Genomic DNA, 22,941 nt, shown 5'->3' on the forward strand with positions numbered 1-22,941 from the left:
CTGTGCCGCACACGCGCCAGGTAAGTTGGCTCATGGTTTGCTGTCTAGACAGAGCTGATGCCCCCCCTCTGGCTCTCGAGCTCCTTTTTCCCCCAGATGCATTCAGCTCTTACCGAACGCCTCCCATATGGTCTAGCGGTCAGGATTCCTGGTTTTCACCCAGGCGGCCCGGGTTCGACTCCCGGTATGGGAACATCCTGCCTTTTGGCTAAGGTGCGCTCATCAGAATCAAGCTTCCCAGGTGAGCGTACCGGAGCCCAACAAAAGCCTTCTCCTTGGGGGCCTATTAGTGCAGGGGAAGAACGGCTGTTGGCCAGAAAAAGGTCCTCCCTCTGTAATACTGGCTGTTTTCTCTTCGCCCCATCTACAAAAGTTCTCGGCGGGTGACAAGAAAGGCAATGTCCAAAGTCAGATTTTCAGTTGCTCCAAGCCCCTTTTGCAACTCTGCTGCTGATAGCGCTGATGTCCAGACTCTACTCTCAGTGGTATCTCAGTGGGTGGGAAAGTGATCAAAAGTCTCCGCGATAGGCTTGTACGCTTATAGGGTGGACTTGCCCTAACCAAAAGGCTGTCCAAGCATGAGGACAGTGCTCCGTGTGAGGATTGAACTCACAACCTTCAGATTATGAGACTGACGCGCTACCTACTGCGCTAACGAGGCAGTGCTTTTGCCACGGTGCCGCACACGCGCCAGGTAAGTTGGCTCATGGTTTGCTGTCTAGACAGAGCTGATGCCCCCCTCTGGCTCTCGAGCTCCTTTTTCCCCCAGAAGCATTCAGCTCTTACCAAACGCCTCCCATATGGTCTAGCGGTCAGGATTCCTGGTTTTCACCCAGGCGGCCTGGTTTCAACTCCCGGTATGGGAACGTCCTGCCTTTTGGCTAAGGTGCGCTTATCAGAATCAAGCTTCCCAGGTGAGCGTACCGGAGCCCAACAAAAGCCTTCTCCTTGGGGGCCTATTAGTGCAGGGGAAGAACGGCTGTTGGCCAGAAAAAGGTCCTCCCTCTGTAATACTGGCTGTTTTCTTTTCGCCCCATCTACAAAAGTTCTCGGCGGGTGACAAGAAAGGCAATGTCCAAAGTCAGATTTTCAGTTGCTCCAAGCCCCTTTTGCAACTCTGCTGCTGATAGCGCTGATGTCCAGACTCTACTCTCAGTGGTATCTCAGTGGGTGGGAAAGTGATCAAAAGTCTCCGCGATAGGCTTGTACGCTTATAGGGTGGACTTGCCCTAACCAAAAGGCTGTCCAAGCATGAGGACAGTGCCCGTGTGAGGATTGAACTCACGACCTTCAGAGTATGAGACTGACGCGCTACCTACTGCGCTAACGAGGCAGTGCTTTTGCCACTGTGCCGCACACGCGCCAGGTAAGTTGGCTCATGGTTTGCTGTCTAGACAGAGCTGATGCCCCCCTCTGGCTCTCGAGCTCCTTTTTCCCCCAGATGCATTCAGCTCTTACCGAACGCCTCCCATATGGTCTAGCGGTCAGGATTCCTGGTTTTCACTCAGGCGGCCCGAGTTCGACTCCCGGTATGGGAACGTCCTGCCTTTTGGCTAAGGTGCGCTCATCAGAATCAAGCTTCCCAGGTGAGCGTACCGGAGCCCAACAAAAGCCTTCTCCTTGGGGGCCCATTAGTGCAGGGGAAGAACGGCTGTTGGCCAGAAAAAGGTCCTCCCTCTGTAATACTGGCTGTTTTCTCTTCGCCCCATCTACAAAAGTTCTCGGCGGGTGACAAGAAAGGCAATGTCCAAAGTCAGATTTTCAGTTGCTCCAAGCCCCTTTTGCAACTCTGCTGCTGATAGCGCTGATGTCCAGACTCTACTCTCAGTGGTATCTCAGTGGGTGGGAAAGTGATCAAAAGTCTCCGCGATAGGCTTGTACGCTTATAGGGTGGACTTGCCCTAACCAAAAGGCTGTCCAAGCATGAGGACAGTGCCCCGTGTGAGGATTGAACTCACAACCTTCAGATTATGAGACTGACGCGCTACCTACTGCGCTAACGAGGCAGTGCTTTTGCCACTGTGCCGCACACGCGCCAGGTAAGTTGGCTCATGGTTTGCTGTCTAGACAGAGCTGATGCCCCCCTCTGGCTCTCGAGCTCCTTTTTCCCCCAGATGCATTCAGCTCTTACCGAACGCCTCCCATATGGTCTAGCGGTCAGGATTCCTGGTTTTCACCCAGGCGGCCCGGGTTCGACTCCCGGTATGGGAACGTCTTGCCTTTTGGCTAAGGTGCGCTCATCAGAATCAAGCTTCCCAGGTGAGCGTACCGGAGCCCAACAAAAGCCTTCTCCTTGGGGGCCTATTAGTGCAGGGGAAGAACGGCTGTTGGCCAGAAAAAGGTCCTCCCTCTGTAATACTGGCTGTTTTCTCTTCGCCCCATCTACAAAAGTTCTCGGCGGGTGACAAGAAAGGCAATGTCCAAAGTCAGATTTTCAGTTGCTCCAAGCCCCTTTTGCAACTCTGCTGCTGATAGCGCTGATGTCCAGACTCTACTCTCAGTGGTATCTCAGTGGGTGGGAAAGTGATCAAAAGTCTCCGCGATAGGCTTGTACGCTTATAGGGTGGACTTGCCCTAACCAAAAGGCTGTCCAAGCATGAGGACAGTGCCCCGTGTGAGGATTGAACTCACGACCTTCAGATTATGAGACTGACGCGCTACCTACTGCGCTAACGAGGCAGTGCTTTTGCCACTGTGCCGCACACGCGCCAGGTAAGTTGGCTCATGGTTTGCTGTCTAGACAGAGCTGATGCCCCTCTCTGGCTCTCGAGCTCCTTTTTCCCCCAGATGCATTCAGCTCTTACCGAACGCCTCCCATATGGTCTAGCGGTCAGGATTCCTGGTTTTCACCCAGGCGGCCCGGGTTCGACTCCCGGTATGGGAACGTCCTGCCTTTTGGCTAAGGTGCGCTCATCAGAATCAAGCTTCCCAGGTGAGCGTACCGGAGCCCAACAAAAGCCTTCTCCTTGGGGGCCTATTAGTGCAGGGGAAGAACGGCTGTTGGCCAGAAAAAGGTCCTCCCTCTGTAATACTGGCTGTTTTCTCTTCGCCCCATCTACAAAAGTTCTCGGCGGGTGACAAGAAAGGCAATGTCCAAAGTCAGATTTTCAGTTGCTCCAAGCCCCTGTTGCAACTCTGCTGCTGATAGCGCTGATGTCCAGACTCTACTCTCAGTGGTATCTCAGTGGGTGGGAAAGTGATCAAAAGTCTCCGCGATAGGCTTGTACGCTTATAGGGTGGACTTGCCCTAACCAAAAGGCTGTCCAAGCATGAGGACAGTGCCCCGTGTGAGGATTGAACTCACGATCTTCAGATTATGAGACTGACGCGCTACCTACTGCGCTAACGAGGCAGTGCTTTTGCCACTGTGCCGCACACGCGCCAGGTAAGTTGGCTCATGGTTTGCTGTCTAGACAGAGCTGATGCCCCCCTCTGGCTCTCGAGCTCCTTTTTCCCCCAGATGCATTCAGCTCTTACCGAACGCCTCCCATATGGTCTAGCGGTCAGGATTCCTGATTTTCACCCAGGCGGCCCGGGTTCGACTCCCGGTATGGGAACGTCCTGCCTTTTGGCTAAGGTGCACTCATCAGAATCAAGCTTCCCAGGTGAGCGTACCGGAGCCCAACAAAAGCCTTCTCCTTGGGGGCCTATTAGTGCAGGGGAAGAACGGCTGTTGGCCAGAAAAAGGTCCTCCCTCTGTAATACTGGCTGTTTTCTCTTCGCCCCATCTACAAAAGTTCTCGGCGGGTGACAAGAAAGGCAATGTCTAAAGTCAGATTTTCAGTTGCTCCAAGCCCCTTTTGCAACTCTGCTGCTGATAGCGCTGATGTCCAGACTCTACTCTCAGTGGTATCTCAGTGGGTGGGAAAGTGATCAAAAGTCTCCGCTTATAGGGTGGACTTGCCCTAACCAAAAGGCTGTCCAAGCATGAGGACAGTGCCCCGTGTGAGGATTGAACTCACGACCTTCAGATTATGAGACTGACGCGCTACCTACTGCGCTAACGAGGCAGTGCTTTTGCCACTGTGCCGCACACGCGCCAGGTAAGTTGGCTCATGGTTTGCTGTCTAGACAGAGCTGATGCCCCCCTCTGGCTCTCGAGCTCCTTTTTCCCCCAGATGCATTCAGCTCTTACCGAACGCCTCCCATATGGTCTAGCGGTCAGGATTCCTGGTTTTCACCCAGGCGGCCCGGGTTCGACTCCCGGTATGGGAACGTCCTGCCTTTTGGCTAAGGTGCGCTCATCAGAATCAAGCTTCCCAGGTGAGCGTACCGGAGCCCAACAAAAGCCTTCTCCTTGGGGGCCTATTAGTGCAGGGGAAGAACGGCTGTTGGCCAGAAAAAGGTCCTCCCTCTGTAATACTGGCTGTTTTCTCTTCGCCCCATCTACAAAAGTTCTCGGCGGGTGACAAGAAAGGCAATGTCCAAAGTCAGATTTTCAGTTGCTCCAAGCCCCTTTTGCAACTCTGCTGCTGATAGCGCTGATGTCCAGACTCTACTCTCAGTGGTATCTCAGTGGGTGGGAAAGTGATCAAAAGTCTCCGCGATAGGCTTGTACGCTTATAGGGTGGACTTGCCCTAACCAAAAGGCTGTCCAAGCATGAGGACAGTGCCCCGTGTGAGGATTGAACTCACGACCTTCAGATTAAGAGACTGACGCGCTACCTACTGCGCTAACAAGGCAGTGCTTTTGCCACTGTGCCGCACACGCGCCAGGTAAGTTGGCTCATGGTTTGCTGTCTAGACAGAGCTGATGCCCCCCTCTGGCTCTCGAGCTCCTTTTTCCCCCAGATGCATTCAGCTCTTACCGAACGCCTCCCATATGGTCTAGCGGTCAGGATTCCTGGTTTTCACCCAGGCGGCCCGGGTTCGACTCCCGGTATGGGAACGTCCTGCCCTTTGGCTAAGGTGCGCTCATCAGAATCAAGCTTCCCAGGTGAGCGTACCGGAGCCCAACAAAAGCCTTCTCCTTGGGGGCCTATTAGTGCAGGGGAAGAACGGCTGTTGGCCAGAAAAAGGTCCTCCCTCTGTAATACTGGCTGTTTTCTCTTCGCCCCATCTACAAAAGTTCTCGGCGGGTGACAAGAAAGGCAATGTCCAAAGTCAGATTTTCAGTTGCTCCAAGCCCCTTTTGCAACTCTGCTGCTGATAGCGCTGATGTCCAGACTCTACTCTCAGTGGTATCTCAGTGGGTGGGAAAGTGATCAAAAGTCTCCGCGATAGGCTTGTACGCTTATAGGGTGGACTTGCCCTAACCAAAAGGCTGTCCAAGCATGAGGACAGTGCCCCGTGTGAGGATTGAACTCACGACCTTCAGATTATGAGACTGATGCGCTACCTACTGCACTAACGAGGCAGTGCTTTTGCCACTGTGCCGCACACGCGCCAGGTAAGTTGGCTCATGGTTTGCTGTCTAGACAGAGCTGATGCCCCCCTCTGGCTCTCGAGCTCCTTTTTCCCCCAGATGCATTCAGCTCTTACCGAACGCCTCCCATATGGTCTAGCGGTCAGGATTCCTGGTTTTCACCCAGGCGGCCCGGGTTCGACTCCCGGTATAGGAACGTCCTGCCTTTTGGCTAAGGTGCGCTCATCAGAATCAAGCTTCCCAGGTGAGCGAACCGGAGCCCAACAAAAGCCTTCTCCTTGGGGGCCTATTAGTGCAGGGGAAGAACGGCTGTTGGCCAGAAAAAGGTCCTCCCTCTGTAATACTGGCGGTTTTCTCTTCGCCCCATCTACAAAAGTTCTCGGCGGGTGACAAGAAAGGCAATGTCCAAAGTCAGATTTTCAGTTGCTCCAAGCCCCTTTTGCAACTCTGCTGCTGATAGCGCTGATGTCCAGACTCTACTCTCAGTGGTATCTCAGTGGGTGGGAAAGTGATCAAAAGTCTCCGCGATAGGCTTGTACGCTTATAGCGTGGACTTGCCCTAACCAAAAGGCTGTCCAAGCATGAGGACAGTGCCCCGTGTGAGGATTGAACTCACGACCTTCAGATTATGAGACTGACGCGCTACCTACTGCGCTAACGAGGCAGTGCTTTTGCCACTGTGCCGCACACGCGCCAGGTAAGTTGGCTCATGGTTTGCTGTCTAGACAGAGCTGATGCCCCCCTCTGGCTCTCGAGCTCCTTTTTCCCCCAGATGCATTCAGCTCTTACCGAACGCCTCCCATATGGTCTAGCGGTCAGGATTCCTGGTTTTCACCCAGGCGGCCCGGGTTTGACTCCCGGTATGGGAACGTCCTGCCTTTTGGCTAAGGTGCGCTCATCAGAATCAAGCTTCCCAGGTGAGCGTACCGGAGCCCAACAAAAGCCTTCTCCTTGGGGGCCTATTAGTGCAGGGGAAGAACGGCTGTTGGCCAGAAAAAGGTCCTCCCTCTGTAATACTGGCTGTTTTCTCTTCGCCCCATCTACAAAAGTTCTCGGCGGGTGACAAGAAAGGCAATGTCCAAAGTCAGATTTTCAGTTGCTCCAAGCCCCTTTTGCAACTCTGCTGCTGATAGCGCTGATGTCCAGACTCTACTCTCAGTGGTATCTCAGTGGGTGGGAAAGTGATCAAAAGTCTCCGCGATAGGCTTGTACGCTTATAGCGTGGACTTGCCCTAACCAAAAGGCTGTCCAAGCATGAGGACAGTGCCCCGTGTGAGGATTGAACTCACGACCTTCAGATTATGAGACTGACGCGCTACCTACTGCGCTAACGAGGCAGTGCTTTTGCCACTGTGCCGCACACGCGCCAGGTAAGTTGGCTCATGGTTTGCTGTCTAGACAGAGCTGATGCCCCCCTCTGGCTCTCGAGCTCCTTTTTCCCCCAGATGCATTCAGCTCTTACCGAACGCCTCCCATATGGTCTAGCGGTCAGGATTCCTGGTTTTCACCCAGGCGGCCCGGGTTTGACTCCCGGTATGGGAACGTCCTGCCTTTTGGCTAAGGTGCGCTCATCAGAATCAAGCTTCCCAGGTGAGCGTACCGGAGCCCAACAAAAGCCTTCTCCTTGGGGGCCTATTAGTGCAGGGGAAGAACGGCTGTTGGCCAGAAAAAGGTCCTCCCTCTGTAATACTGGCTGTTTTCTCTTCGCCCCATCTACAAAAGTTCTCGGCGGGTGACAAGAAAGGCAATGTCCAAAGTCAGATTTTCAGTTGCTCCAAGCCCCTTTTGCAACTCTGCTGCTGATAGCGCTGATGTCCAGACTCTACTCTCAGTGGTATCTCAGTGGGTGGGAAAGTGATCAAAAGTCTCCGCGATAGGCTTGTACGCTTATAGGGTGGACTTGCCCTAACCAAAAGGCTGTCCAAGCATGAGGACAGTGCCCCGTGTGAGGATTGAACTCACGACCTTCAGATTATGAGACTGACGCGCTACCTACTGCGCTAACGAGGCAGTGCTTTTGCCACTGTGCCGCACACGCGCCAGGTAAGTTGGCTCATGGTTTGCTGTCTAGACAGAGCTGATGCCCCCCTCTGGCTCTCGAGCTCCTTTTTCCCCCAGATGCATTCAGCTCTTACCGAACGCCTCCCATATGGTCTAGCGGTCAGGATTCCTGGTTTTCACCCAGGCAGCCCGGGTTCGACTCCCGGTATGGGAACGTCCTGCCTTTTGGCTAAGGTGCGCTCATCAGAATCAAGCTTCCCAGGTGAGCGTACCGGAGCCCAACAAAAGCCTTCTCCTTGGGGGCCTATTAGTGCAGGGGAAGAACGGCTGTTGGCCAGAAAAAGGTCCTCCCTCTGTAATACTGGCTGTTTTCTCTTCGCCCCATCTACAAAAGTTCTCGGCGGGTGACAAGAAAGGCAATGTCCAAAGTCAGATTTTCAGTTGCTCCAAGCCCCTTTTGCAACTCTGCTGCTGATAGCGCTGATGTCCAGACTCTACTCTCAGTGGTATCTCAGTGGGTGGGAAAGTGATCAAAAGTCTCCGCGATAGGCTTGTACGCTTATAGGGTGGACTTGCCCTAACCAAAAGGCTGTCCAAGCATGAGGACAGTGCCCCATGTGAGGATTGAACTCACGACCTTCAGATTATGAGACTGACGCTCTACCTACTGCGCTAACGAGGCAGTGCTTTTGCCACTGTGCCGCACACGCGCCAGGTAAGTTGGCTCATGGTTTGCTGTCTAGACAGAGCTGATGCCCCCCTCTGGCTCTCGAGCTCCTTTTTCCCCCAGATGCATTCAGCTCTTACCGAACGCCTCCCATATGGTCTAGCGGTCAGGATTCCTGGTTTTCACCCAGGTGGCCCGGGTTCGACTCCCGGTATGGGAACGTCCTGCCTTTTGGCTAAGGTGCGCTCATCAGAATCAAGCTTCCCAGGTGAGCGTACCGGAGCCCAACAAAAGCCTTCTCCTTGGGGGCCTATTAGTGCAGGGGAAGAACGGCTGTTGGCCAAAAAAAGGTCCTCCCTCTGTAATACTGGCTGTTTTCTCTTCGCCCCATCTACAAAAGTTCTCGGCGGGTGACAAGAAAGGCAATGTCCAAAGTCAGATTTTCAGTTGCTCCAAGCCCCTTTTGCAACTCTGCTGCTGATAGCGCTGATGTCCAGACTCTACTCTCAGTGGTATCTCAGTGGGTGGGAAAGTGATCAAAAGTCTCCGCGATAGGCTTGTACGCTTATAGGGTGGACTTGCCCTAACCAAAAGGCTGTCCAAGCATGAGGACAGTGCCCCGTGTGAGGATTGAACTCACGACCTTCAGATTATGAGACTGACGCGCTACCTACTGCACTAACGAGGCAGTGCTTTTGCCACTGTGCCGCACACGCGCCAGGTAAGTTGGCTCATGGTTTGCTGTCTAGACAGAGCTGATGCCCCCCTCTGGCTCTCGAGCTCCTTTTCCCCCAGATGCATTCAGCTCTTACCGAATGCCTCCCATATGGTCTAGCGGTCAGGATTCCTGGTTTTCACCCAGGCGGCCCGGGTTCGACTCCCGGTATGGGAACGTCCTGCCTTTTGGCTAAGGTGCGCTCATCAGAATCAAGCTTCCCAGGTGAGCGTACCGGAGCCCAACAAAAGCCTTCTCCTTGGGGGCCTATTAGTGCAGGGGAAGAACGGCTGTTGGCCAGAAAAAGGTCCTCCCTCTGTAATACTGGCTGTTTTCTCTTCGCCCCATCTACAAAAGTTCTCGGCGGGTGACAAGAAAGGCAATGTCCAAAGTCAGATTTTCAGTTGCTCCAAGCCCCTTTTGCAACTCTGCTGCTGATAGCGCTGATGTCCAGACTCTACTCTCAGTGGTATCTCAGTGGGTGGGAAAGTGATCAAAAGTCTCCGCGATAGGCTTGTACGCTTATAGGGTGGACTTGCCCTAACCAAAAGGCTGTCCAAGCATGAGGACAGTGCCCCGTGTGAGGATTGAACTCACGACCTTCAGATTATGAGACTGACGCGCTACCTACTGCGCTAACGAGGCAGTGCTGTTGCCACTGTGCCGCACACGCGCCAGGTAAGTTGGCTCATGGTTTGCTGTCTAGACAGAGCTGATGCCCCCCTCTGGCTCTCGAGCTCCTTTTTCCCCCAGATGCATTCAGCTCTTACTGAACGCCTCCCATATGGTCTAGCGGTCAGGATTCCTGGTTTTCACCCAGGCGGCCCGGGTTTGACTCCCGGTATGGGAACGTCCTGCCTTTTGGCTAAGGTGCGCTCATCAGAATCAAGCTTCCCAGGTGAGCGTACCGGAGCCCAACAAAAGCCTTCTCCTTGGGGGCCTATTAGTGCAGGGGAAGAACGGCTGTTGGCCAGAAAAAGGTCCTCCCTCTGTAATACTGGCTGTTTTCTCTTCGCCCCATCTACAAAAGTTCTCGGCGGGTGACAAGAAAGGCAATGTCCAAAGTCAGATTTTCAGTTGCTCCAAGCCCCTTTTGCAACTCTGCTGCTGATAGCGCTGATGTCCAGACTCTACTCTCAGTGGTATCTCAGTGGGTGGGAAAGTGATCAAAAGTCTCCGCGATAGGCTTGTACGCTTATAGGGTGGACTTGCCCTAACCAAATGGCTGTCCAAGCATGAGGACAGTGCCCCGTGTGAAGATTGAACTCACGACCTTCAGATTATGAGACTGACGCGCTACCTACTGCGCTAACGAGGCAGTGCTTTTGCCACTGTGCCGCACACGCGCCAGGTAAGTTGGCTCATGGTTTGCTGTCTAGACAGAGCTGATGCCCCCCTCTGGCTCTCGAGCTCCTTTTTCCCCCAGATGCATTCAGCTCTTACTGAACGCCTCCCATATGGTCTAGCGGTCAGGATTCCTGGTTTTCACCCAGGCGGCCCGGGTTTGACTCCCGGTATGGGAACGTCCTGCCTTTTGGCTAAGGTGCGCTCATCAGAATCAAGCTTCCCAGGTGAGCGTACCGGAGCCCAACAAAAGCCTTCTCCTTGGGGGCCTATTAGTGCAGGGGAAGAACGGCTGTTGGCCAGAAAAAGGTCCTCCCTCTGTAATACTGGCTGTTTTCTCTTCGCCCCATCTACAAAAGTTCTCGGCGGGTGACAAGAAAGGCAATGTCCAAAGTCAGATTTTCAGTTGCTCCAAGCCCCTTTTGCAACTCTGCTGCTGATAGCGCTGATGTCCAGACTCTACTCTCAGTGGTATCTCAGTGGGTGGGAAAGTGATCAAAAGTCTCCGCGATAGGCTTGTACGCTTATAGGGTGGACTTGCCCTAACCAAATGGCTGTCCAAGCATGAGGACAGTGCCCCGTGTGAAGATTGAACTCACGACCTTCAGATTATGAGACTGACGCGCTACCTACTGCGCTAACGAGGCAGTGCTTTTGCCACTGTGCCGCACACGCGCCAGGTAAGTTGGCTCATGGTTTGCTGTCTAGACAGAGCTGATGCCCCCCTCTGGCTCTCGAGCTTCTTTTTCCCCCAGATGCATTCAGCTCTTACCGAACGCCTCCCATATGGTCTAGCGGTCAGGATTCCTGGTTTTCACCCAGGCGGCCCGGGTTCGACTCCCGGTATGGGAACGTCCTGCCTTTTGGCTAAGGTGCGCTCATCAGAATCAAGCTTCCCAGGTGAGCGTACCGGAGCCCAACAAAAGCCTTCTCCTTGGGGGCCTATTAGTGCAGGGGAAGAACGGCTGTTGGCCAGAAAAAGGTCCTCCCTCTGTAATACTGGCTGTTTTCTCTTCGCCCCATCTACAAAAGTTCTCAGCGGGTGACAAGAAAGGCAATGTCCAAAGTCAGATTTTCAGTTGCTCCAAGCCCCTTTTGCAACTCTGCTGCTGATAGCGCTGATGTCCAGACTCTACTCTCAGTGGTATCTCAGTGGGTGGGAAAGTGATCAAAAGTCTCCGCGATAGGCTTGTACGCTTATAGGGTGGACTTGCCCTAACCAAAAGGCTGTCCAAGCATGAGGACAGTGCCCCGTGTGAGGATTGAACTCACGACCTTCAGATTATGAGACTGACGCGCTACCTACTGCGCTAACGAGGCAGTGCTTTTGCCACGGTGCCGCACACGCGCCAGGTAAGTTGGCTCATGGTTTGCTGTCTAGACAGAGCTGATGCCCCCCTCTGGCTCTCGAGCTCCTTTTTCCCCCAGATGCATTCAGCTCTTACCGAACGCCTCCCATATGGTCTAGCGGTCAGGATTCCTGGTTTTCACCCAGGCGGCCTGGTTTCGACTCCCGGTATGGGAACATCCTGCCTTTTGGCTAAGGTGCGCTCATCAGAATCAAGCTTCCCAGGTGAGCGTACCGGAGCCCAACAAAAGCCTTCTCCTTGGGGGCCTATTAGTGCAGGGGAAGAACGGCTGTTGGCCAGAAAAAGGTCCTCCCTCTGTAATACTGGCTGTTTTCTCTTCGCCCCATCTACAAAAGTTCTCGGCGGGTGACAAGAAAGGCAATGTCCAAAGTCAGATTTTCAGTTGCTCCAAGCCCCTTTTGCAACTCTGCTGCTGATAGCGCTGATGTCCAGACTCTACTCTCAGTGGTATCTCAGTGGGTGGGAAAGTGATCAAAAGTCTCCGCGATAGGCTTGTACGCTTATAGGGTGGACTTGCCCTAACCAAAAGGCTGTCCAAGCATGAGGACAGTGCCCCGTGTGAGGATTGAACTCAAGACCTTCAGATTATGAGACTGACGCGCTACCTACTGCGCTAACGAGGCAGTGCTTTTGCCACTGTGCCGCACACACGCCAGGTAAGTTGGCTCATGGTTTGCTGTCTAGACAGAGCTGATGCCCCCCTCTGGCTCTCGAGCTCCTTTTTCCCCCAGATGCATTCAGCTCTTACCGAACGCCTCCCATATGGTCTAGCGGTCAGGATTCCTGGTTTTCACCCAGGCAGCCCGGGTTCGACTCCCGGTATGGGAACGTCCTGCCTTTTGGCTAAGGTGCGCTCATCAGAATCAAGCTTCCCAGGTGAGCGTACCAGAGCCCAACAAAAGCCTTCTCCTTGGGGGCCTATTAGTGCAGGGGAAGAACGGCTGTTGGCCAGAAAAAGGTCCTCCCTCTGTAATACTGGCTGTTTTCTCTTCGCCCCATCTACAAAAGTTCTCGGCGGGTGACAAGAAAGGCAATGTCCAAAGTCAGATTTTCAGTTGCTCCAAGCCCCTTTTGCAACTCTGCTGCTGATAGCGCTGATGTCCAGACTCTACTCTCAGTGGTATCTCAGTGGGTGGGAAAGTGATCAAAAGTCTCCGCGATAGGCTTGTACGCTTATAGGGTGGACTTGCCCTAACCAAAAGGCTGTCCAAGCATGAGGACAGTGCCCCATGTGAGGATTGAACTCACGACCTTCAGATTATGAGACTGACGCGCTACCTACTGCGCTAACGAGGCAGTGCTTTTGCCACTGTGCCGCACACGCGCCAGGTAAGTTGGCTCATGGTTTGCTGTCTAGACAGAGCTGATGCCCCCCTCTGGCTCTCGAGCTCCTTTTCCCCCCAGATGCATTCAGCTCTTACCGAACGCCTCCCATATGGTCTAGCGGTCAGGATTCCTGGTTGTCACCCAGGCGGCCCGGGTTCGACTCCTGGTATGGGAACGTCCTGCCTTTTGGCTAAGGTGCGCTCATCAGAATCAAGCTTCCCAGGTGAGCGTACCGGAGCCCAACAAAAGCCTTCTCGTTGAGGGCCTATTAGTGCAGGGGAAGAACGGCTGTTGGCCAGAAAAAGGTCCTCCCTCTGTAATACTGGCTGTTTTCTCTTCGCCCCATCTACAAAAGTTCTCAGCGGGTGACAAGAAAGGCAATGTCCAAAGTCAGATTTTCAGTTGCTCCAAGCCCCTTTTGCAACTCTGCTGCTGATAGCGCTGATGTCCAGACTCTACTCTCAGTGGTATCTCAGTGGGTGGGAAAGTGATCAAAAGTCTCCGCGATAGGCTTGTACGCTTATAGGGTGGACTTGCCCTAACCAAAAGGCTGTCCAAGCATGAGGACAGTGCCCCGTGTGAGGATTGAACTCACGACCTTCAGATTATGAGACTGACGCGCTACCTACTGCGCTAACGAGGCAGTGCTTTTGCCACAGTGCCGCACACGCGCCAGGTAAGTTGGCTCATGGTTTGCTGACTAGACAGAGCTGATGCCTCCCTCTGGCTCTCGAGCTCCTTTTTCCCCCAGATGCATTCAGCTCTTACCGAACGCCTCCCATATGGTCTAGCGGTCAGGATTCCTGGTTTTCACCCAGGCGGCCTGGTTTCGACTCCCGGTATGGGAACGTCCTGCCTTTTGGCTAAGGTGCGCTCATCAGAATCAAGCTTCCCAGGTGAGCGTACCGGAGCCCAACAAAAGCCTTCTCCTTGGGGGCCTATTAGTGCAGGGGAAGAACGGCTGTTGGCCAGAAAAAAGTCCTCCCTCTGTAATACTGGCTGTTTTCTTTTCGCCCCATCTACAAAAGTTCTCGGCGGGTGACAAGAAAGGCAATGTCCAAAGTCAGATTTTCAGTTGCTCCAAGCCCCTTTTGCAACTCTGCTGCTGATAGCGCTGATGTCCAGACTCTACTCTCAGTGGTATCTCAGTGGGTGGGAAAGTGATCAAAAGTCTCCGCGATAGGCTTGTACGCTTATAGGGTGGACTTGCCCTAACCAAAAGGCTGTCCAAGCATGAGGACAGTGCCCCGTGTGAGGATTGAACTCACGACCTTCAGAGTATGAGACTGACGCGCTACCTACTGCGCTAACGAGGCAGTGCTTTTGCCACTGTGCCGCACACGCGCCAGGTAAGTTGGCTCATGGTTTGCTGTCTAGACAGAGCTGATGCCCCCCTCTGGCTCTCGAGCTCCTTTTTCCCCCAGATGCATTCAGCTCTTACCGAATGCCTCCCATATGGTCTAGCGGTCAGGATTCCTGGTTTTCACCCAGGCGGCCTGGTTTCGACTCCCGGTATGGGAACGTCCTGCCTTTTGGCTAAGGTGCGCTCATCAGAATCAAGCTTCCCAGGTGAGCGTACCGGAGCCAAACAAAAGCCTTCTCCTTGAGGGCCTATTAGTGCAGGGGAAGAACGGCTGTTGGCCAGAAAAAGGTCCTCCCTCTGTAATACTGGCTGTTTTCTCTTCGCCCCATCTACAAAAGTTCTCAGCGGGTGACAAGAAAGGCAATGTCCAAAGTCAGATTTTCAGTTGCTCCAAGCCCCTTTTGCAACTCTGCTGCTGATAGCGCTGATGTCCAGACTCTACTCTCAGTGGTATCTCAGTGGGTGGGAAAGTGATCAAAAGTCTCCGCGATAGGCTTGTACGCTTATAGGGTGGACTTGCCCTAACCAAAAGGCTGTCCAAGCATGAGGACAGTGCCCCGTGTGAGGATTGAACTCACGACCTTCAGATTATGAGACTGACGCGCTACCTACTGCGCTAACGAGGCAGTGCTTTTGCCACGGTGCCGCACACGCGCCAGGTAAGTTGGCTCATGGTTTGCTGACTAGACAGAGCTGATGCCTCCCTCTGGCTCTCGAGCTCCTTTTTCCCCCAGATGCATTCAGCTCTTACCGAACGCCTCCCATATGGTCTAGCGGTCAGGATTCCTGGTTTTCACCCAGGCGGCCTGGTTTCGACTCCCGGTATGGGAACGTCCTGCCTTTTGGCTAAGGTGCGCTCATCAGAATCAAGCTTCCCAGGTGAGCGTACCGGAGCCCAACAAAAGCCTTCTCCTTGGGGGCCTATTAGTGCAGGGGAAGAACGGCTGTTGGCCAGAAAAAGGTCCTCCCTCTGTAATACTGGCTGTTTTCTTTTCGCCCCATCTACAAAAGTTCTCGGCGGGTGACAAGAAAGGCAATGTCCAAAGTCAGATTTTCAGTTGCTCCAAGCCCCTTTTGCAACTCTGCTGCTGATAGCGCTGATGTCCAGACTCTACTCTCAGTGGTATCTCAGTGGGTGGGAAAGTGATCAAAAGTCTCCGCGATAGGCTTGTACGCTTATAGGGTGGACTTGCCCTAACCAAAAGGCTGTCCAAGCATGAGGACAGTGCCCCGTGTGAGGATTGAACTCACGACCTTCAGATTATGAGACTGACGCGCTACCTACTGCGCTAACGAGGCAGTGCTTTTGCCACGGTGTCGCACACGCGCCAGGTAAGTTGGCTCATGGTTTGCTGACTAGACAGAGGTGATGCCTCCCTCTGGCTCTCGAGCTCCTTTTTCCCCCAGATGCATTCAGCTCTTACCGAACGCCTCCCATATGGTCTAGCGGTCAGGATTCCTGGTTTTCACCCAGGCGGCCTGGTTTCGACTCCCGGTATGGGAACGTCCTGCCTTTTGGCTAAGGTGCGCTCATCAGAATCAAGCTTCCCAGGTGAGCGTACCGGAGCCCAACAAAAGCCTTCTCCTTGGGGCCCTATTAGTGCAGGGGAAGAACGGCTGTTGGCCAGAAAAAGGTCCTCCCTCTGTAATACTGGCTGTTTTCTTTTCGCCCCATCTACAAAAGTTCTCGGCGGGTGACAAGAAAGGCAATGTCCAAAGTCAGATTTTCAGTTGCTCCAAGCCCCTTTTGCAACTCTGCTGCTGATAGCGCTGATGTCCAGACTCTACTCTCAGTGGTATCTCAGTGGGTGGGAAAGTGATCAAAAGTCTCCGCGATAGGCTTGTACGCTTATAGGGTGGACTTGCCCTAACCAAAAGGCTGTCCAAGCATGAGGACAGTGCCCCGTGTGAGGATTGAACTCACGACCTTCAGAGTATGAGACTGACGCGCTACCTACTGCGCTAACGAGGCAGTGCTTTTGCCACTGTGCCGCACACGCACCAGGTAAGTTGGCTCATGGTTTGCTGTCTAGACAGAGCTGATGCCCCCCTCTGGCTCTCGAGCTCCTTTTTCCCCCAGATGCATTCAGCTCTTACTGAATGCCTCCCATATGGTCTAGCGGTCAGGATTCCTGGTTTTCACCCAGGCGGCCTGGTTTCGACTCCCGGTATGGGAACGTCCTGCCTTTTGGCTAAGGTGCGCTCATCAGAATCAAGCTTCCCAGGTGAGCGTACCGGAGCCCAACAAAAGCCTTCTCCTTGGGGGCCTATTAGTGCAGGGGAAGAACGGCTGTTGGCCAGAAAAAGGTCCTCCCTCTGTAATACTGGCTGCTTTCTTTTCGCCCCATCTACAAAAGTTCTCGGCGGGTGACAAGAAAGGCAATGTCCAAAGTCAGATTTTCAGTTGCTCCAAGCCCCTTTTGCAACTCTGCTGCTGATAGCGCTGATGTCCAGACTCTACTCTCAGTGGTATCTCAGTGGGTGGGAAAGTGATCAAAAGTCTCCGCGATAGGCTTGTACGCTTATAGGGTGGACTTGCCCTAACCAAAAGGCTGTCCAAGCATGAGGACAGTGCCCCGTGTGAGGATTGAACTCACGACCTTCAGAGTATGAGACTGACGCGCTCCCTACTGCGCTAACGAGGCAGTGCTTTTGCCACTGTGCCGCACACGCGCCAGGTAAGTTGGCTCATGGTTTGCTGTCTAGACAGAGCTGATGCCCCCCTCTGGCTCTCGAGCTCCTTTTACCCCCAGATGCATTCAGCTCTTACCGAACGCCTCCCATATGGTCTAGCGGTCAGGATTCCTGGTTTTCACTCAGGCTGCCCGAGTTCGACTCCCGGTATGGGAACGTCCTTCCTTTTGGCTAAGGTGCGCTCATCAGAATCAAGCTTCCCAGGTGAGCGTACCGGAGCCCAACAAAAGCCTTCTCCTTGGGGGCCCATTAGTGCAGGGGAAGAACGGCTGTTGGCCAGAAAAAGGTCCTCCCTCTGTAATACTGGCTGTTTTCTCTTCGCCCCATCTACAAAAGTTCTCGGCGGGTGACAAGAAAGGCAATGTCCAAAGTCAGATTTTCAGTTGCTCCAAGCCCCTTTTGCAACTCTGCTGCTGATAGCGCTGATGTCCAGACTCTACTCTCAGTGGTATCTCAGTGGGTGGGAAAGTGATCAAAAGTCTCCGCGATAGGCTTGTACGCTTATAGGGTGGACTTGCCCTAACCAAAAGGCTGTCCAAGCATGAGGACAGTGCCCCGTGTGAGGATTGAACTCACGACCTTCAGATTATGAGACTGACGCACTACCTACTGCGCTAACGAGGCAGTGCTTTTGCCACTGTGCCGCACACGCGCTAGGTAAGTTGGCTCATGGTTTGCTGTCTAGACAGAGCTGATGCCCCCCTCTGGCTCTCGAGCTCCTTTTTCCCCCAGATGCATTCAGCTACTACTGAACACCTCCCATATGGTCTAGCGGTCAGGATTCCTGGTTTTCACCCAGGCGGCCTGGTTTCGACTCCCGGTATGGGAGCGTCCTGCCTTTTGGCTAAGGTGCGCTCATCAGAATCAAGCTTCCCAGGTGAGCGTACCGGAGCCCAACAAAAGCCTTCTCCTTGGGGGCCTATTAGTGCAGGGGAAGAACGGCTGTTGGCCAGAAAAAGGTCCTCCCTCTGTAATACTGGCTGCTTTCTTTTCGCCCCATCTACAAAAGTTCTCGGCGGGTGACAAGAAAGGCAATGTCCAAAGTCAGATTTTCAGTTGCTCCAAGCCCCTTTTGCAACTCTGCTGCTGATAGCGCTGATGTCCAGACTCTACTCTCAGTGGTATCTCAGTGGGTGGGAAAGTGATCAAAAGTCTCCGCGATAGGCTTGTACGCTTATAGGGTGGACTTGCCCTAACCAAAAGGCTGTCCAAGCATGAGGACAGTGCCCCGTGTGAGGATTGAACTCACAACCTTCAGAGTATGAGACTGACGCGCTCCCTACTGCGCTAACGAGGCAGTGCTTTTGCGACTGTGCCGCACACGCGCCAGGTAAGTTGGCTCATGGTTTGCTGTCTAGACAGAGCTGATGCCCCCCTCTGGCTCTCGAGCTCCTTTTTCCCCCAGATGCATTCAGCTCTTACCGAACGCCTCCCATATGGTCTAGCGGTCAGGATTCCTGGTTTTCACTCAGGCTGCCCGAGTTCGACTCCCGGTATGGGAACGTCCTTCCTTTTGGCTAAGGTGCGCTCATCAGAATCAAGCTTCCCAGGTGAGCGTACCGGAGCCCAACAAAAGCCTTCTCCTTGGGGGCCTATTAGTGCAGGGGAAGAACGGCTGTTGGCCAGAAAAAGGTCCTCCCTCTGTAATACTGGCTGTTTTCTCTTCGCCCCATCTACAAAAGTTCTCGGCGGGTGACAAGAAAGGCAATGTCCAAAGTCAGATTTTCAGTTGCTCCAAGCCCCTTTTGCAACTCTGCTGCTGATAGCGCTGATGTCCAGACTCTACTCTCAGTGGTATCTCAGTGGGTGGGAAAGTGATCAAAAGTCTCCGCGATAGGCTTGTACGCTTATAGGGTGGACTTGCCCTAACCAAAAGGCTGTCCAAGCATGAGGACAGTGCCCCGTGTGAGGATTGAACTCACAACCTTCAGATTATGAGACTGACGCGCTACCTACTGCGCTAACGAGGCAGTGCTTTTGCCACTGTGCCGCACACGCACCAGGTAAGTTGGCTCATGGTTTGCTGTCTAGACAGAGCTGATGCCCCCCTCTGGCTCTCAAGCTCCTTTTTCCCCCAGATGCATTCAGCTCTTACCGAATGCCTCCCATATGGTCTAGCGGTCAGGATTCCTGGTTTTCACCCAGGCGGCCCGGGTTCGACTCCCGGTATGGGAACGTCCTTCCTTTTGGCTAAGGTGCGCTCATCAGAATCAAGCTTCCCAGGTGAGCGTACCGGAGCCCAACAAAAGCCTTCTCCTTGGGGGCCTATTAGTGCAGGGGAAGAACGGCTGTTGGCCAGAAAAAGGTCCTCTCTCTGTAATACTGGCTGTTTTCTCTTCGCCCCATCTACAAAAGTTCTCGGCGGGTGACAAGAAAGGCAATGTCCAAAGTCAGATTTTCAGTTGCTCCAAGCCCCTTTTGCAACTCTGCTGCTGATAGCGCTGATGTCCAGACTCTACTCTCAGTGGTATCTCAGTGGGTGGGAAAGTGATCAAAAGTCTCCGCGATAGGTTTGTACGCTTATAGGGTGGACTTGCCCTAACCAAAAGGCTGTCCAAGCATGAGGACAGTGCCCAGTGTGAGGTTTGAACTCACGACCTTCAGATTATGAGACTGACGCGCTACCTACTGCGCTAACGAGGCAGTGCTTTTGCCACTGTGCCGCACACGCGCCAGGTAAGTTGGCTCATGGTTTGCTGTTTAGACAGAGCTGATGCCCCCCTCTGGCTCTCGAGCTCCTTTTTCCCCCAGATGCATTCAGCTCTTACCGAACGCCTCCCATATGGTCTAGCGGTCAGGATTCCTGGTTTTCACCCAGGCGGCCCGGGTTCGACTCCCGGTATGGGAACGTCCTGCCTTTTGGCTAATGTGCGCTCATCAGAATCAAGCTTCCCAGGTGAGCGTACCGGAGCCCAACAAAAGCCTTCTCCTTGGGGGCCTATTAGTGCAGGGGAAGAACGGCTGTTGGCCAGAAAAAGGTCCTCCCTCTGTAATACTGGCTGTTTTCTCTTCGCCCCATCTACAAAAGTTCTCGGCGGGTGACAAGAAAGGCAATGTCCAAAGTCAGATTTTCAGTTGCTCCAAGCCCCTTTTGCAACTCTGCTGCTGATAGCGCTGATGTCCAGACTCTACTCTCAGTGGTATCTCAGTGGGTGGGAAAGTGATCAAAAGTCTCCGCGATAGGCTTGTACGCTTATAGGGTGGACTTGCCCTAACCAAAAGGCTGTCCAAGCATGAGGACAGTGCCCCGTGTGAGGATTGAACTCACGACCTTCAGATTATGAGACTGACGCGCTACCTACTGCGCTAACGAGGCAGTGCTTTTGCCACTGTGCCGCACACGCGCCAGGTAAGTTGGCTCATGGTTTGCTGTCTAGACAGAGCTGATGCCCCCCTCTGGCTCTCGAGCTCCTTTTTCCCCCAGATGCATTAAGCTCCTACTGAACGCCTCCCATATGGTCTAGCGGTCAGGATTCCTGGTTTTCACCCAGGCGGCCCGCGTTCGACTCCCGGTATGAGAACATCCTGCCTTTTGGCTAAGGTGCGCTCATCAGAATCAAGCTTCCCAGGTGAGCGTACCGGAGCCCAACAAAAGCCTTCTCCTTGGGGGCCTATTAGTGCAGGGGAAGAACGGCTGTTGGCCAGAAAAAGGTCCTCCCTCTGTAATACTGGCTGTTTTCTCTTCGCCCCATCTACAAAAGTTCTCGGCGGGTGACAAGAAAGGCAATGTCCAAAGTCAGATTTTCAGTTGCTCCAAGCCCCTTTTGCAACTCTGCTGCTGATAGCGCTGATGTCCAGACTCTACTCTCAGTGGTATCTCAGTGGGTGGGAAAGTGATCAAAAGTCTCCGCGATAGGCTTGTACGCTTATAGGGTGGACTTGCCCTAACCAAAAGGCTGTCCAAGCATGAGGACAGTGCCCCGTGTGAGGATTGAACTCACAACCTTCAGATTATGAGACTGACGCGCTACCTACTGCGCTAACGAGGCAGTGCTTTTGCAACTGTGCCGCACACGCACCAGGTAAGTTGGCTCATGGTTTGCTGTCTAGACAGAGCTGATGCCCCCCTCTGGCTCTCGAGCTCCTTTTTCCCCCAGATGCATTCAGCTCTTACCGAATGCCTCCCATATGGTCTAGCGGTCAGGATTCCTGGTTTTCACCCAGGAGGCCCGGGTTCGACTCCCGGTATGGGAACGTCCTCCCTTTTGGCTAAGGTGCGCTCATCAGAATCAAGCTTCCCAGGTGAGCGTACCGGAGCCCAACAAAAGCCTTCTCCTTGGGGGCCTATTAGTGCAGGGGAAGAACGGCTGTTGGCCAGAAAAAGGTCCTCTCTCTGTAATACTGGCTGTTTTCTCTTCGCCCCATCTACAAAAGTTCTCGGCGGGTGACAAGAAAGGCAATGTCCAAAGTCAGATTTTCAGTTGCTCCAAGCCGCTTTTGCAACTCTGCTGCTGATAGCGCTGATGTCCAGACTCTACTCTCAGTGGTATCTCAGTGGGTGGGAAAGTGATCAAAAGTCTCCGCGATAGGCTTGTACGCTTATAGGGTGGACTTGCCCTAACCAAAAGGCTGTCCAAGCATGAGGACAGTGCCCCGTGTGAGGATTGAACTCACGACCTTCAGATTATGAGACTGACGCGCTACCTACTGCGCTAACGAGGCAGTGCTTTTGCCACTGTGCCGCACACGCGCCAGGTAAGTTGGCTCATGGTTTGCTGTCTAGACAGAGCTGATGCCCCCCTCTGGCTCTCGAGCTCCTTTTTCCCCCAGATGCATTCAGCTCTTACTGAACGCCTCCCATATGGTCTAGCGGTCAGGATTCCTGGTTTTCACCCAGGCGGCCCGGGTTCGACTCCCGGTATGGGAACGTCCTGCCTTTTGGCTAAGGTGCGCTCATCAGAATCAAGCTTCCCAGGTGAGCGTACCGGAGCCCAACAAAAGCCTTCTCCTTGGGGGCCTATTAGTGCAGGGGAAGAACGGCTGTTGGCCAGAAAAAGGTCCTCCCTCTGTAATACTGGCTGTTTTCTCTTCGCCCCATCTACAAAAGTTCTCGGCGGGTGACAAGAAAGGCAATGTCCAAAGTCAGATTTTCAGTTGCTCCAAGCCCCTTTTGCAACTCTGCTGCTGATAGCGCTGATGTCCAGACTCTACTCTCAGTGGTATCTCAGTGGGTGGGAAAGTGATCAAAAGTCTCCGCGATAGGCTTGTACGCTTATAGGGTGGACTTGCCCTAACCAAAAGGCTGTCCAAGCATGAGGACAGTGCCCCATGTGAGGATTGAACTCACAACCTTCAGATTATGAGACTGACGCGCTACCTACTGCGCTAACGAGGCAGTGCTTTTGCCACTGTGCCGCACACGCGCCAGGTAAGTTGGCTCATGGTTTGCTGTCTAGACAGAGCTGATGCCCCCCTCTGGCTCTCGAGCTCCTTTTTCCCCCAGATGCATTCAGCTCTTACCGAACGCCTCCCATATGGTCTAGCGGTCAGGATTCCTGGTTTTCACCCAGGCGGCCCGGGTTCGACTCCCGGTATGGGAACGTCCTGCCTTTTGGCTAAGGTGCGCTCATCAGAATCAAGCTTCCCAGGTGAGCGTACCGGAGCCCAACAAAAGCCTTCTCCTTGGTGGCCTATTAGTGCAGGGGAAGAATGGCTGTTGGCCAGAAAAAGGTCCTCCCTCTGTAATACTGGCTGTTTTCTCTTCGCCCCATCTACAAAAGTTCTCGGCGGGTGACAAGAAAGGCAATGTCCAAAGTCAGATTTTCAGTTGCTCCAAGCCCCTTTTGCAACTCTGCTGCTGATAGCGCTGATGTCCAGACTCTACTCTCAGTGGTATCTCAGTGGGTGGGAAAGTGATCAAAAGTCTCCGCGATAGGCTTGTACGCTTATAGGGTGGACTTGCCCTAACCAAAAGGCTGTCCAAGCATGAGGACAGTGCCCCGTGTGAGGATTGAACTCACAACCTTCTGATTATGAGACTGACGCGCTACCTACTGCGCTAACGAGGCAGTGCTTTTGCCACTGTGCCGCACACGCGCCAGGTAAGTTGGCTCATGGTTTGCTGTCTAGACAGAGCTGATGCCCCCCTCTGGCTCT

General features: G+C 53.5%; 64 non-coding genes across 64 annotated transcripts; 31 read left to right on the top strand and 33 right to left on the bottom strand.

The window, feature by feature from the left end:
• Nucleotides 1-121: 121 nt before the first annotated feature.
• Nucleotides 122-193, top strand: TRNAE-UUC (transfer RNA glutamic acid (anticodon UUC)). The gene has a single exon. It is a non-coding gene; the product is annotated as a tRNA-Glu (tRNA).
• A 395-nt stretch (nt 194-588) lies between these two features.
• On the bottom strand, nt 589-661 carry TRNAM-CAU (transfer RNA methionine (anticodon CAU)). Its single transcript has one exon. It is a non-coding gene; the product is annotated as a tRNA-Met (tRNA).
• Nucleotides 662-794: 133 nt separating this feature from the next.
• TRNAE-UUC (transfer RNA glutamic acid (anticodon UUC)) lies at nt 795-866 on the top strand. Its single transcript has one exon. It is a non-coding gene; the product is annotated as a tRNA-Glu (tRNA).
• Nucleotides 867-1,260: 394 nt separating this feature from the next.
• TRNAM-CAU (transfer RNA methionine (anticodon CAU)) lies at nt 1,261-1,334 on the bottom strand. Its single transcript has one exon. It is a non-coding gene; the product is annotated as a tRNA-Met (tRNA).
• Nucleotides 1,335-1,466: 132 nt separating this feature from the next.
• TRNAE-UUC (transfer RNA glutamic acid (anticodon UUC)) lies at nt 1,467-1,538 on the top strand. The gene has a single exon. It is a non-coding gene; the product is annotated as a tRNA-Glu (tRNA).
• A 395-nt stretch (nt 1,539-1,933) lies between these two features.
• TRNAM-CAU (transfer RNA methionine (anticodon CAU)) lies at nt 1,934-2,006 on the bottom strand. The gene has a single exon. It is a non-coding gene; the product is annotated as a tRNA-Met (tRNA).
• Nucleotides 2,007-2,139: 133 nt separating this feature from the next.
• On the top strand, nt 2,140-2,211 carry TRNAE-UUC (transfer RNA glutamic acid (anticodon UUC)). Its single transcript has one exon. It is a non-coding gene; the product is annotated as a tRNA-Glu (tRNA).
• Nucleotides 2,212-2,606: 395 nt separating this feature from the next.
• On the bottom strand, nt 2,607-2,679 carry TRNAM-CAU (transfer RNA methionine (anticodon CAU)). Its single transcript has one exon. It is a non-coding gene; the product is annotated as a tRNA-Met (tRNA).
• A 133-nt stretch (nt 2,680-2,812) lies between these two features.
• Nucleotides 2,813-2,884, top strand: TRNAE-UUC (transfer RNA glutamic acid (anticodon UUC)). The gene has a single exon. It is a non-coding gene; the product is annotated as a tRNA-Glu (tRNA).
• A 395-nt stretch (nt 2,885-3,279) lies between these two features.
• Nucleotides 3,280-3,352, bottom strand: TRNAM-CAU (transfer RNA methionine (anticodon CAU)). Its single transcript has one exon. It is a non-coding gene; the product is annotated as a tRNA-Met (tRNA).
• Nucleotides 3,353-3,485: 133 nt separating this feature from the next.
• Nucleotides 3,486-3,557, top strand: TRNAE-UUC (transfer RNA glutamic acid (anticodon UUC)). Its single transcript has one exon. It is a non-coding gene; the product is annotated as a tRNA-Glu (tRNA).
• A 380-nt stretch (nt 3,558-3,937) lies between these two features.
• TRNAM-CAU (transfer RNA methionine (anticodon CAU)) lies at nt 3,938-4,010 on the bottom strand. The gene has a single exon. It is a non-coding gene; the product is annotated as a tRNA-Met (tRNA).
• Nucleotides 4,011-4,143: 133 nt separating this feature from the next.
• TRNAE-UUC (transfer RNA glutamic acid (anticodon UUC)) lies at nt 4,144-4,215 on the top strand. The gene has a single exon. It is a non-coding gene; the product is annotated as a tRNA-Glu (tRNA).
• Nucleotides 4,216-4,816: 601 nt separating this feature from the next.
• On the top strand, nt 4,817-4,888 carry TRNAE-UUC (transfer RNA glutamic acid (anticodon UUC)). Its single transcript has one exon. It is a non-coding gene; the product is annotated as a tRNA-Glu (tRNA).
• A 395-nt stretch (nt 4,889-5,283) lies between these two features.
• Nucleotides 5,284-5,356, bottom strand: TRNAM-CAU (transfer RNA methionine (anticodon CAU)). The gene has a single exon. It is a non-coding gene; the product is annotated as a tRNA-Met (tRNA).
• Nucleotides 5,357-5,489: 133 nt separating this feature from the next.
• On the top strand, nt 5,490-5,561 carry TRNAE-UUC (transfer RNA glutamic acid (anticodon UUC)). Its single transcript has one exon. It is a non-coding gene; the product is annotated as a tRNA-Glu (tRNA).
• Nucleotides 5,562-5,956: 395 nt separating this feature from the next.
• TRNAM-CAU (transfer RNA methionine (anticodon CAU)) lies at nt 5,957-6,029 on the bottom strand. Its single transcript has one exon. It is a non-coding gene; the product is annotated as a tRNA-Met (tRNA).
• Nucleotides 6,030-6,162: 133 nt separating this feature from the next.
• On the top strand, nt 6,163-6,234 carry TRNAE-UUC (transfer RNA glutamic acid (anticodon UUC)). The gene has a single exon. It is a non-coding gene; the product is annotated as a tRNA-Glu (tRNA).
• Nucleotides 6,235-6,629: 395 nt separating this feature from the next.
• TRNAM-CAU (transfer RNA methionine (anticodon CAU)) lies at nt 6,630-6,702 on the bottom strand. Its single transcript has one exon. It is a non-coding gene; the product is annotated as a tRNA-Met (tRNA).
• Nucleotides 6,703-6,835: 133 nt separating this feature from the next.
• Nucleotides 6,836-6,907, top strand: TRNAE-UUC (transfer RNA glutamic acid (anticodon UUC)). The gene has a single exon. It is a non-coding gene; the product is annotated as a tRNA-Glu (tRNA).
• A 395-nt stretch (nt 6,908-7,302) lies between these two features.
• On the bottom strand, nt 7,303-7,375 carry TRNAM-CAU (transfer RNA methionine (anticodon CAU)). The gene has a single exon. It is a non-coding gene; the product is annotated as a tRNA-Met (tRNA).
• A 133-nt stretch (nt 7,376-7,508) lies between these two features.
• On the top strand, nt 7,509-7,580 carry TRNAE-UUC (transfer RNA glutamic acid (anticodon UUC)). Its single transcript has one exon. It is a non-coding gene; the product is annotated as a tRNA-Glu (tRNA).
• Nucleotides 7,581-7,975: 395 nt separating this feature from the next.
• Nucleotides 7,976-8,048, bottom strand: TRNAM-CAU (transfer RNA methionine (anticodon CAU)). Its single transcript has one exon. It is a non-coding gene; the product is annotated as a tRNA-Met (tRNA).
• A 133-nt stretch (nt 8,049-8,181) lies between these two features.
• Nucleotides 8,182-8,253, top strand: TRNAE-UUC (transfer RNA glutamic acid (anticodon UUC)). The gene has a single exon. It is a non-coding gene; the product is annotated as a tRNA-Glu (tRNA).
• Nucleotides 8,254-8,648: 395 nt separating this feature from the next.
• TRNAM-CAU (transfer RNA methionine (anticodon CAU)) lies at nt 8,649-8,721 on the bottom strand. Its single transcript has one exon. It is a non-coding gene; the product is annotated as a tRNA-Met (tRNA).
• A 132-nt stretch (nt 8,722-8,853) lies between these two features.
• On the top strand, nt 8,854-8,925 carry TRNAE-UUC (transfer RNA glutamic acid (anticodon UUC)). Its single transcript has one exon. It is a non-coding gene; the product is annotated as a tRNA-Glu (tRNA).
• A 395-nt stretch (nt 8,926-9,320) lies between these two features.
• Nucleotides 9,321-9,393, bottom strand: TRNAM-CAU (transfer RNA methionine (anticodon CAU)). Its single transcript has one exon. It is a non-coding gene; the product is annotated as a tRNA-Met (tRNA).
• Nucleotides 9,394-9,526: 133 nt separating this feature from the next.
• TRNAE-UUC (transfer RNA glutamic acid (anticodon UUC)) lies at nt 9,527-9,598 on the top strand. The gene has a single exon. It is a non-coding gene; the product is annotated as a tRNA-Glu (tRNA).
• Nucleotides 9,599-9,993: 395 nt separating this feature from the next.
• Nucleotides 9,994-10,066, bottom strand: TRNAM-CAU (transfer RNA methionine (anticodon CAU)). Its single transcript has one exon. It is a non-coding gene; the product is annotated as a tRNA-Met (tRNA).
• A 133-nt stretch (nt 10,067-10,199) lies between these two features.
• TRNAE-UUC (transfer RNA glutamic acid (anticodon UUC)) lies at nt 10,200-10,271 on the top strand. Its single transcript has one exon. It is a non-coding gene; the product is annotated as a tRNA-Glu (tRNA).
• A 395-nt stretch (nt 10,272-10,666) lies between these two features.
• Nucleotides 10,667-10,739, bottom strand: TRNAM-CAU (transfer RNA methionine (anticodon CAU)). Its single transcript has one exon. It is a non-coding gene; the product is annotated as a tRNA-Met (tRNA).
• Nucleotides 10,740-10,872: 133 nt separating this feature from the next.
• Nucleotides 10,873-10,944, top strand: TRNAE-UUC (transfer RNA glutamic acid (anticodon UUC)). Its single transcript has one exon. It is a non-coding gene; the product is annotated as a tRNA-Glu (tRNA).
• A 395-nt stretch (nt 10,945-11,339) lies between these two features.
• Nucleotides 11,340-11,412, bottom strand: TRNAM-CAU (transfer RNA methionine (anticodon CAU)). The gene has a single exon. It is a non-coding gene; the product is annotated as a tRNA-Met (tRNA).
• A 133-nt stretch (nt 11,413-11,545) lies between these two features.
• Nucleotides 11,546-11,617, top strand: TRNAE-UUC (transfer RNA glutamic acid (anticodon UUC)). The gene has a single exon. It is a non-coding gene; the product is annotated as a tRNA-Glu (tRNA).
• Nucleotides 11,618-12,012: 395 nt separating this feature from the next.
• Nucleotides 12,013-12,085, bottom strand: TRNAM-CAU (transfer RNA methionine (anticodon CAU)). The gene has a single exon. It is a non-coding gene; the product is annotated as a tRNA-Met (tRNA).
• Nucleotides 12,086-12,218: 133 nt separating this feature from the next.
• On the top strand, nt 12,219-12,290 carry TRNAE-UUC (transfer RNA glutamic acid (anticodon UUC)). The gene has a single exon. It is a non-coding gene; the product is annotated as a tRNA-Glu (tRNA).
• A 395-nt stretch (nt 12,291-12,685) lies between these two features.
• On the bottom strand, nt 12,686-12,758 carry TRNAM-CAU (transfer RNA methionine (anticodon CAU)). The gene has a single exon. It is a non-coding gene; the product is annotated as a tRNA-Met (tRNA).
• Nucleotides 12,759-12,891: 133 nt separating this feature from the next.
• TRNAD-GUC (transfer RNA aspartic acid (anticodon GUC)) lies at nt 12,892-12,963 on the top strand. The gene has a single exon. It is a non-coding gene; the product is annotated as a tRNA-Asp (tRNA).
• Nucleotides 12,964-13,358: 395 nt separating this feature from the next.
• Nucleotides 13,359-13,431, bottom strand: TRNAM-CAU (transfer RNA methionine (anticodon CAU)). The gene has a single exon. It is a non-coding gene; the product is annotated as a tRNA-Met (tRNA).
• A 133-nt stretch (nt 13,432-13,564) lies between these two features.
• TRNAE-UUC (transfer RNA glutamic acid (anticodon UUC)) lies at nt 13,565-13,636 on the top strand. Its single transcript has one exon. It is a non-coding gene; the product is annotated as a tRNA-Glu (tRNA).
• Nucleotides 13,637-14,031: 395 nt separating this feature from the next.
• Nucleotides 14,032-14,104, bottom strand: TRNAM-CAU (transfer RNA methionine (anticodon CAU)). Its single transcript has one exon. It is a non-coding gene; the product is annotated as a tRNA-Met (tRNA).
• A 133-nt stretch (nt 14,105-14,237) lies between these two features.
• TRNAE-UUC (transfer RNA glutamic acid (anticodon UUC)) lies at nt 14,238-14,309 on the top strand. The gene has a single exon. It is a non-coding gene; the product is annotated as a tRNA-Glu (tRNA).
• A 395-nt stretch (nt 14,310-14,704) lies between these two features.
• On the bottom strand, nt 14,705-14,777 carry TRNAM-CAU (transfer RNA methionine (anticodon CAU)). Its single transcript has one exon. It is a non-coding gene; the product is annotated as a tRNA-Met (tRNA).
• Nucleotides 14,778-14,910: 133 nt separating this feature from the next.
• On the top strand, nt 14,911-14,982 carry TRNAE-UUC (transfer RNA glutamic acid (anticodon UUC)). The gene has a single exon. It is a non-coding gene; the product is annotated as a tRNA-Glu (tRNA).
• Nucleotides 14,983-15,377: 395 nt separating this feature from the next.
• On the bottom strand, nt 15,378-15,450 carry TRNAM-CAU (transfer RNA methionine (anticodon CAU)). The gene has a single exon. It is a non-coding gene; the product is annotated as a tRNA-Met (tRNA).
• Nucleotides 15,451-15,583: 133 nt separating this feature from the next.
• On the top strand, nt 15,584-15,655 carry TRNAE-UUC (transfer RNA glutamic acid (anticodon UUC)). The gene has a single exon. It is a non-coding gene; the product is annotated as a tRNA-Glu (tRNA).
• Nucleotides 15,656-16,050: 395 nt separating this feature from the next.
• Nucleotides 16,051-16,123, bottom strand: TRNAM-CAU (transfer RNA methionine (anticodon CAU)). Its single transcript has one exon. It is a non-coding gene; the product is annotated as a tRNA-Met (tRNA).
• Nucleotides 16,124-16,256: 133 nt separating this feature from the next.
• TRNAE-UUC (transfer RNA glutamic acid (anticodon UUC)) lies at nt 16,257-16,328 on the top strand. The gene has a single exon. It is a non-coding gene; the product is annotated as a tRNA-Glu (tRNA).
• Nucleotides 16,329-16,723: 395 nt separating this feature from the next.
• On the bottom strand, nt 16,724-16,796 carry TRNAM-CAU (transfer RNA methionine (anticodon CAU)). Its single transcript has one exon. It is a non-coding gene; the product is annotated as a tRNA-Met (tRNA).
• Nucleotides 16,797-17,396: 600 nt separating this feature from the next.
• TRNAM-CAU (transfer RNA methionine (anticodon CAU)) lies at nt 17,397-17,469 on the bottom strand. The gene has a single exon. It is a non-coding gene; the product is annotated as a tRNA-Met (tRNA).
• Nucleotides 17,470-17,602: 133 nt separating this feature from the next.
• TRNAE-UUC (transfer RNA glutamic acid (anticodon UUC)) lies at nt 17,603-17,674 on the top strand. Its single transcript has one exon. It is a non-coding gene; the product is annotated as a tRNA-Glu (tRNA).
• A 395-nt stretch (nt 17,675-18,069) lies between these two features.
• Nucleotides 18,070-18,142, bottom strand: TRNAM-CAU (transfer RNA methionine (anticodon CAU)). Its single transcript has one exon. It is a non-coding gene; the product is annotated as a tRNA-Met (tRNA).
• Nucleotides 18,143-18,742: 600 nt separating this feature from the next.
• On the bottom strand, nt 18,743-18,815 carry TRNAM-CAU (transfer RNA methionine (anticodon CAU)). The gene has a single exon. It is a non-coding gene; the product is annotated as a tRNA-Met (tRNA).
• Nucleotides 18,816-18,948: 133 nt separating this feature from the next.
• On the top strand, nt 18,949-19,020 carry TRNAE-UUC (transfer RNA glutamic acid (anticodon UUC)). The gene has a single exon. It is a non-coding gene; the product is annotated as a tRNA-Glu (tRNA).
• Nucleotides 19,021-19,415: 395 nt separating this feature from the next.
• TRNAM-CAU (transfer RNA methionine (anticodon CAU)) lies at nt 19,416-19,488 on the bottom strand. Its single transcript has one exon. It is a non-coding gene; the product is annotated as a tRNA-Met (tRNA).
• A 133-nt stretch (nt 19,489-19,621) lies between these two features.
• TRNAE-UUC (transfer RNA glutamic acid (anticodon UUC)) lies at nt 19,622-19,693 on the top strand. The gene has a single exon. It is a non-coding gene; the product is annotated as a tRNA-Glu (tRNA).
• A 395-nt stretch (nt 19,694-20,088) lies between these two features.
• On the bottom strand, nt 20,089-20,161 carry TRNAM-CAU (transfer RNA methionine (anticodon CAU)). Its single transcript has one exon. It is a non-coding gene; the product is annotated as a tRNA-Met (tRNA).
• A 600-nt stretch (nt 20,162-20,761) lies between these two features.
• TRNAM-CAU (transfer RNA methionine (anticodon CAU)) lies at nt 20,762-20,834 on the bottom strand. Its single transcript has one exon. It is a non-coding gene; the product is annotated as a tRNA-Met (tRNA).
• A 133-nt stretch (nt 20,835-20,967) lies between these two features.
• TRNAE-UUC (transfer RNA glutamic acid (anticodon UUC)) lies at nt 20,968-21,039 on the top strand. Its single transcript has one exon. It is a non-coding gene; the product is annotated as a tRNA-Glu (tRNA).
• Nucleotides 21,040-21,434: 395 nt separating this feature from the next.
• On the bottom strand, nt 21,435-21,507 carry TRNAM-CAU (transfer RNA methionine (anticodon CAU)). Its single transcript has one exon. It is a non-coding gene; the product is annotated as a tRNA-Met (tRNA).
• Nucleotides 21,508-21,640: 133 nt separating this feature from the next.
• Nucleotides 21,641-21,712, top strand: TRNAE-UUC (transfer RNA glutamic acid (anticodon UUC)). The gene has a single exon. It is a non-coding gene; the product is annotated as a tRNA-Glu (tRNA).
• A 395-nt stretch (nt 21,713-22,107) lies between these two features.
• On the bottom strand, nt 22,108-22,180 carry TRNAM-CAU (transfer RNA methionine (anticodon CAU)). The gene has a single exon. It is a non-coding gene; the product is annotated as a tRNA-Met (tRNA).
• A 133-nt stretch (nt 22,181-22,313) lies between these two features.
• TRNAE-UUC (transfer RNA glutamic acid (anticodon UUC)) lies at nt 22,314-22,385 on the top strand. The gene has a single exon. It is a non-coding gene; the product is annotated as a tRNA-Glu (tRNA).
• Nucleotides 22,386-22,780: 395 nt separating this feature from the next.
• TRNAM-CAU (transfer RNA methionine (anticodon CAU)) lies at nt 22,781-22,853 on the bottom strand. Its single transcript has one exon. It is a non-coding gene; the product is annotated as a tRNA-Met (tRNA).
• Between the last annotated feature and the right edge of the window lie 88 nt (nt 22,854-22,941).

This window comes from Hyperolius riggenbachi, chromosome 3 (assembly GCF_040937935.1).
Source record: "Hyperolius riggenbachi isolate aHypRig1 chromosome 3, aHypRig1.pri, whole genome shotgun sequence".
NCBI classification, from domain to species: domain Eukaryota; kingdom Metazoa; phylum Chordata; class Amphibia; order Anura; family Hyperoliidae; genus Hyperolius; species Hyperolius riggenbachi.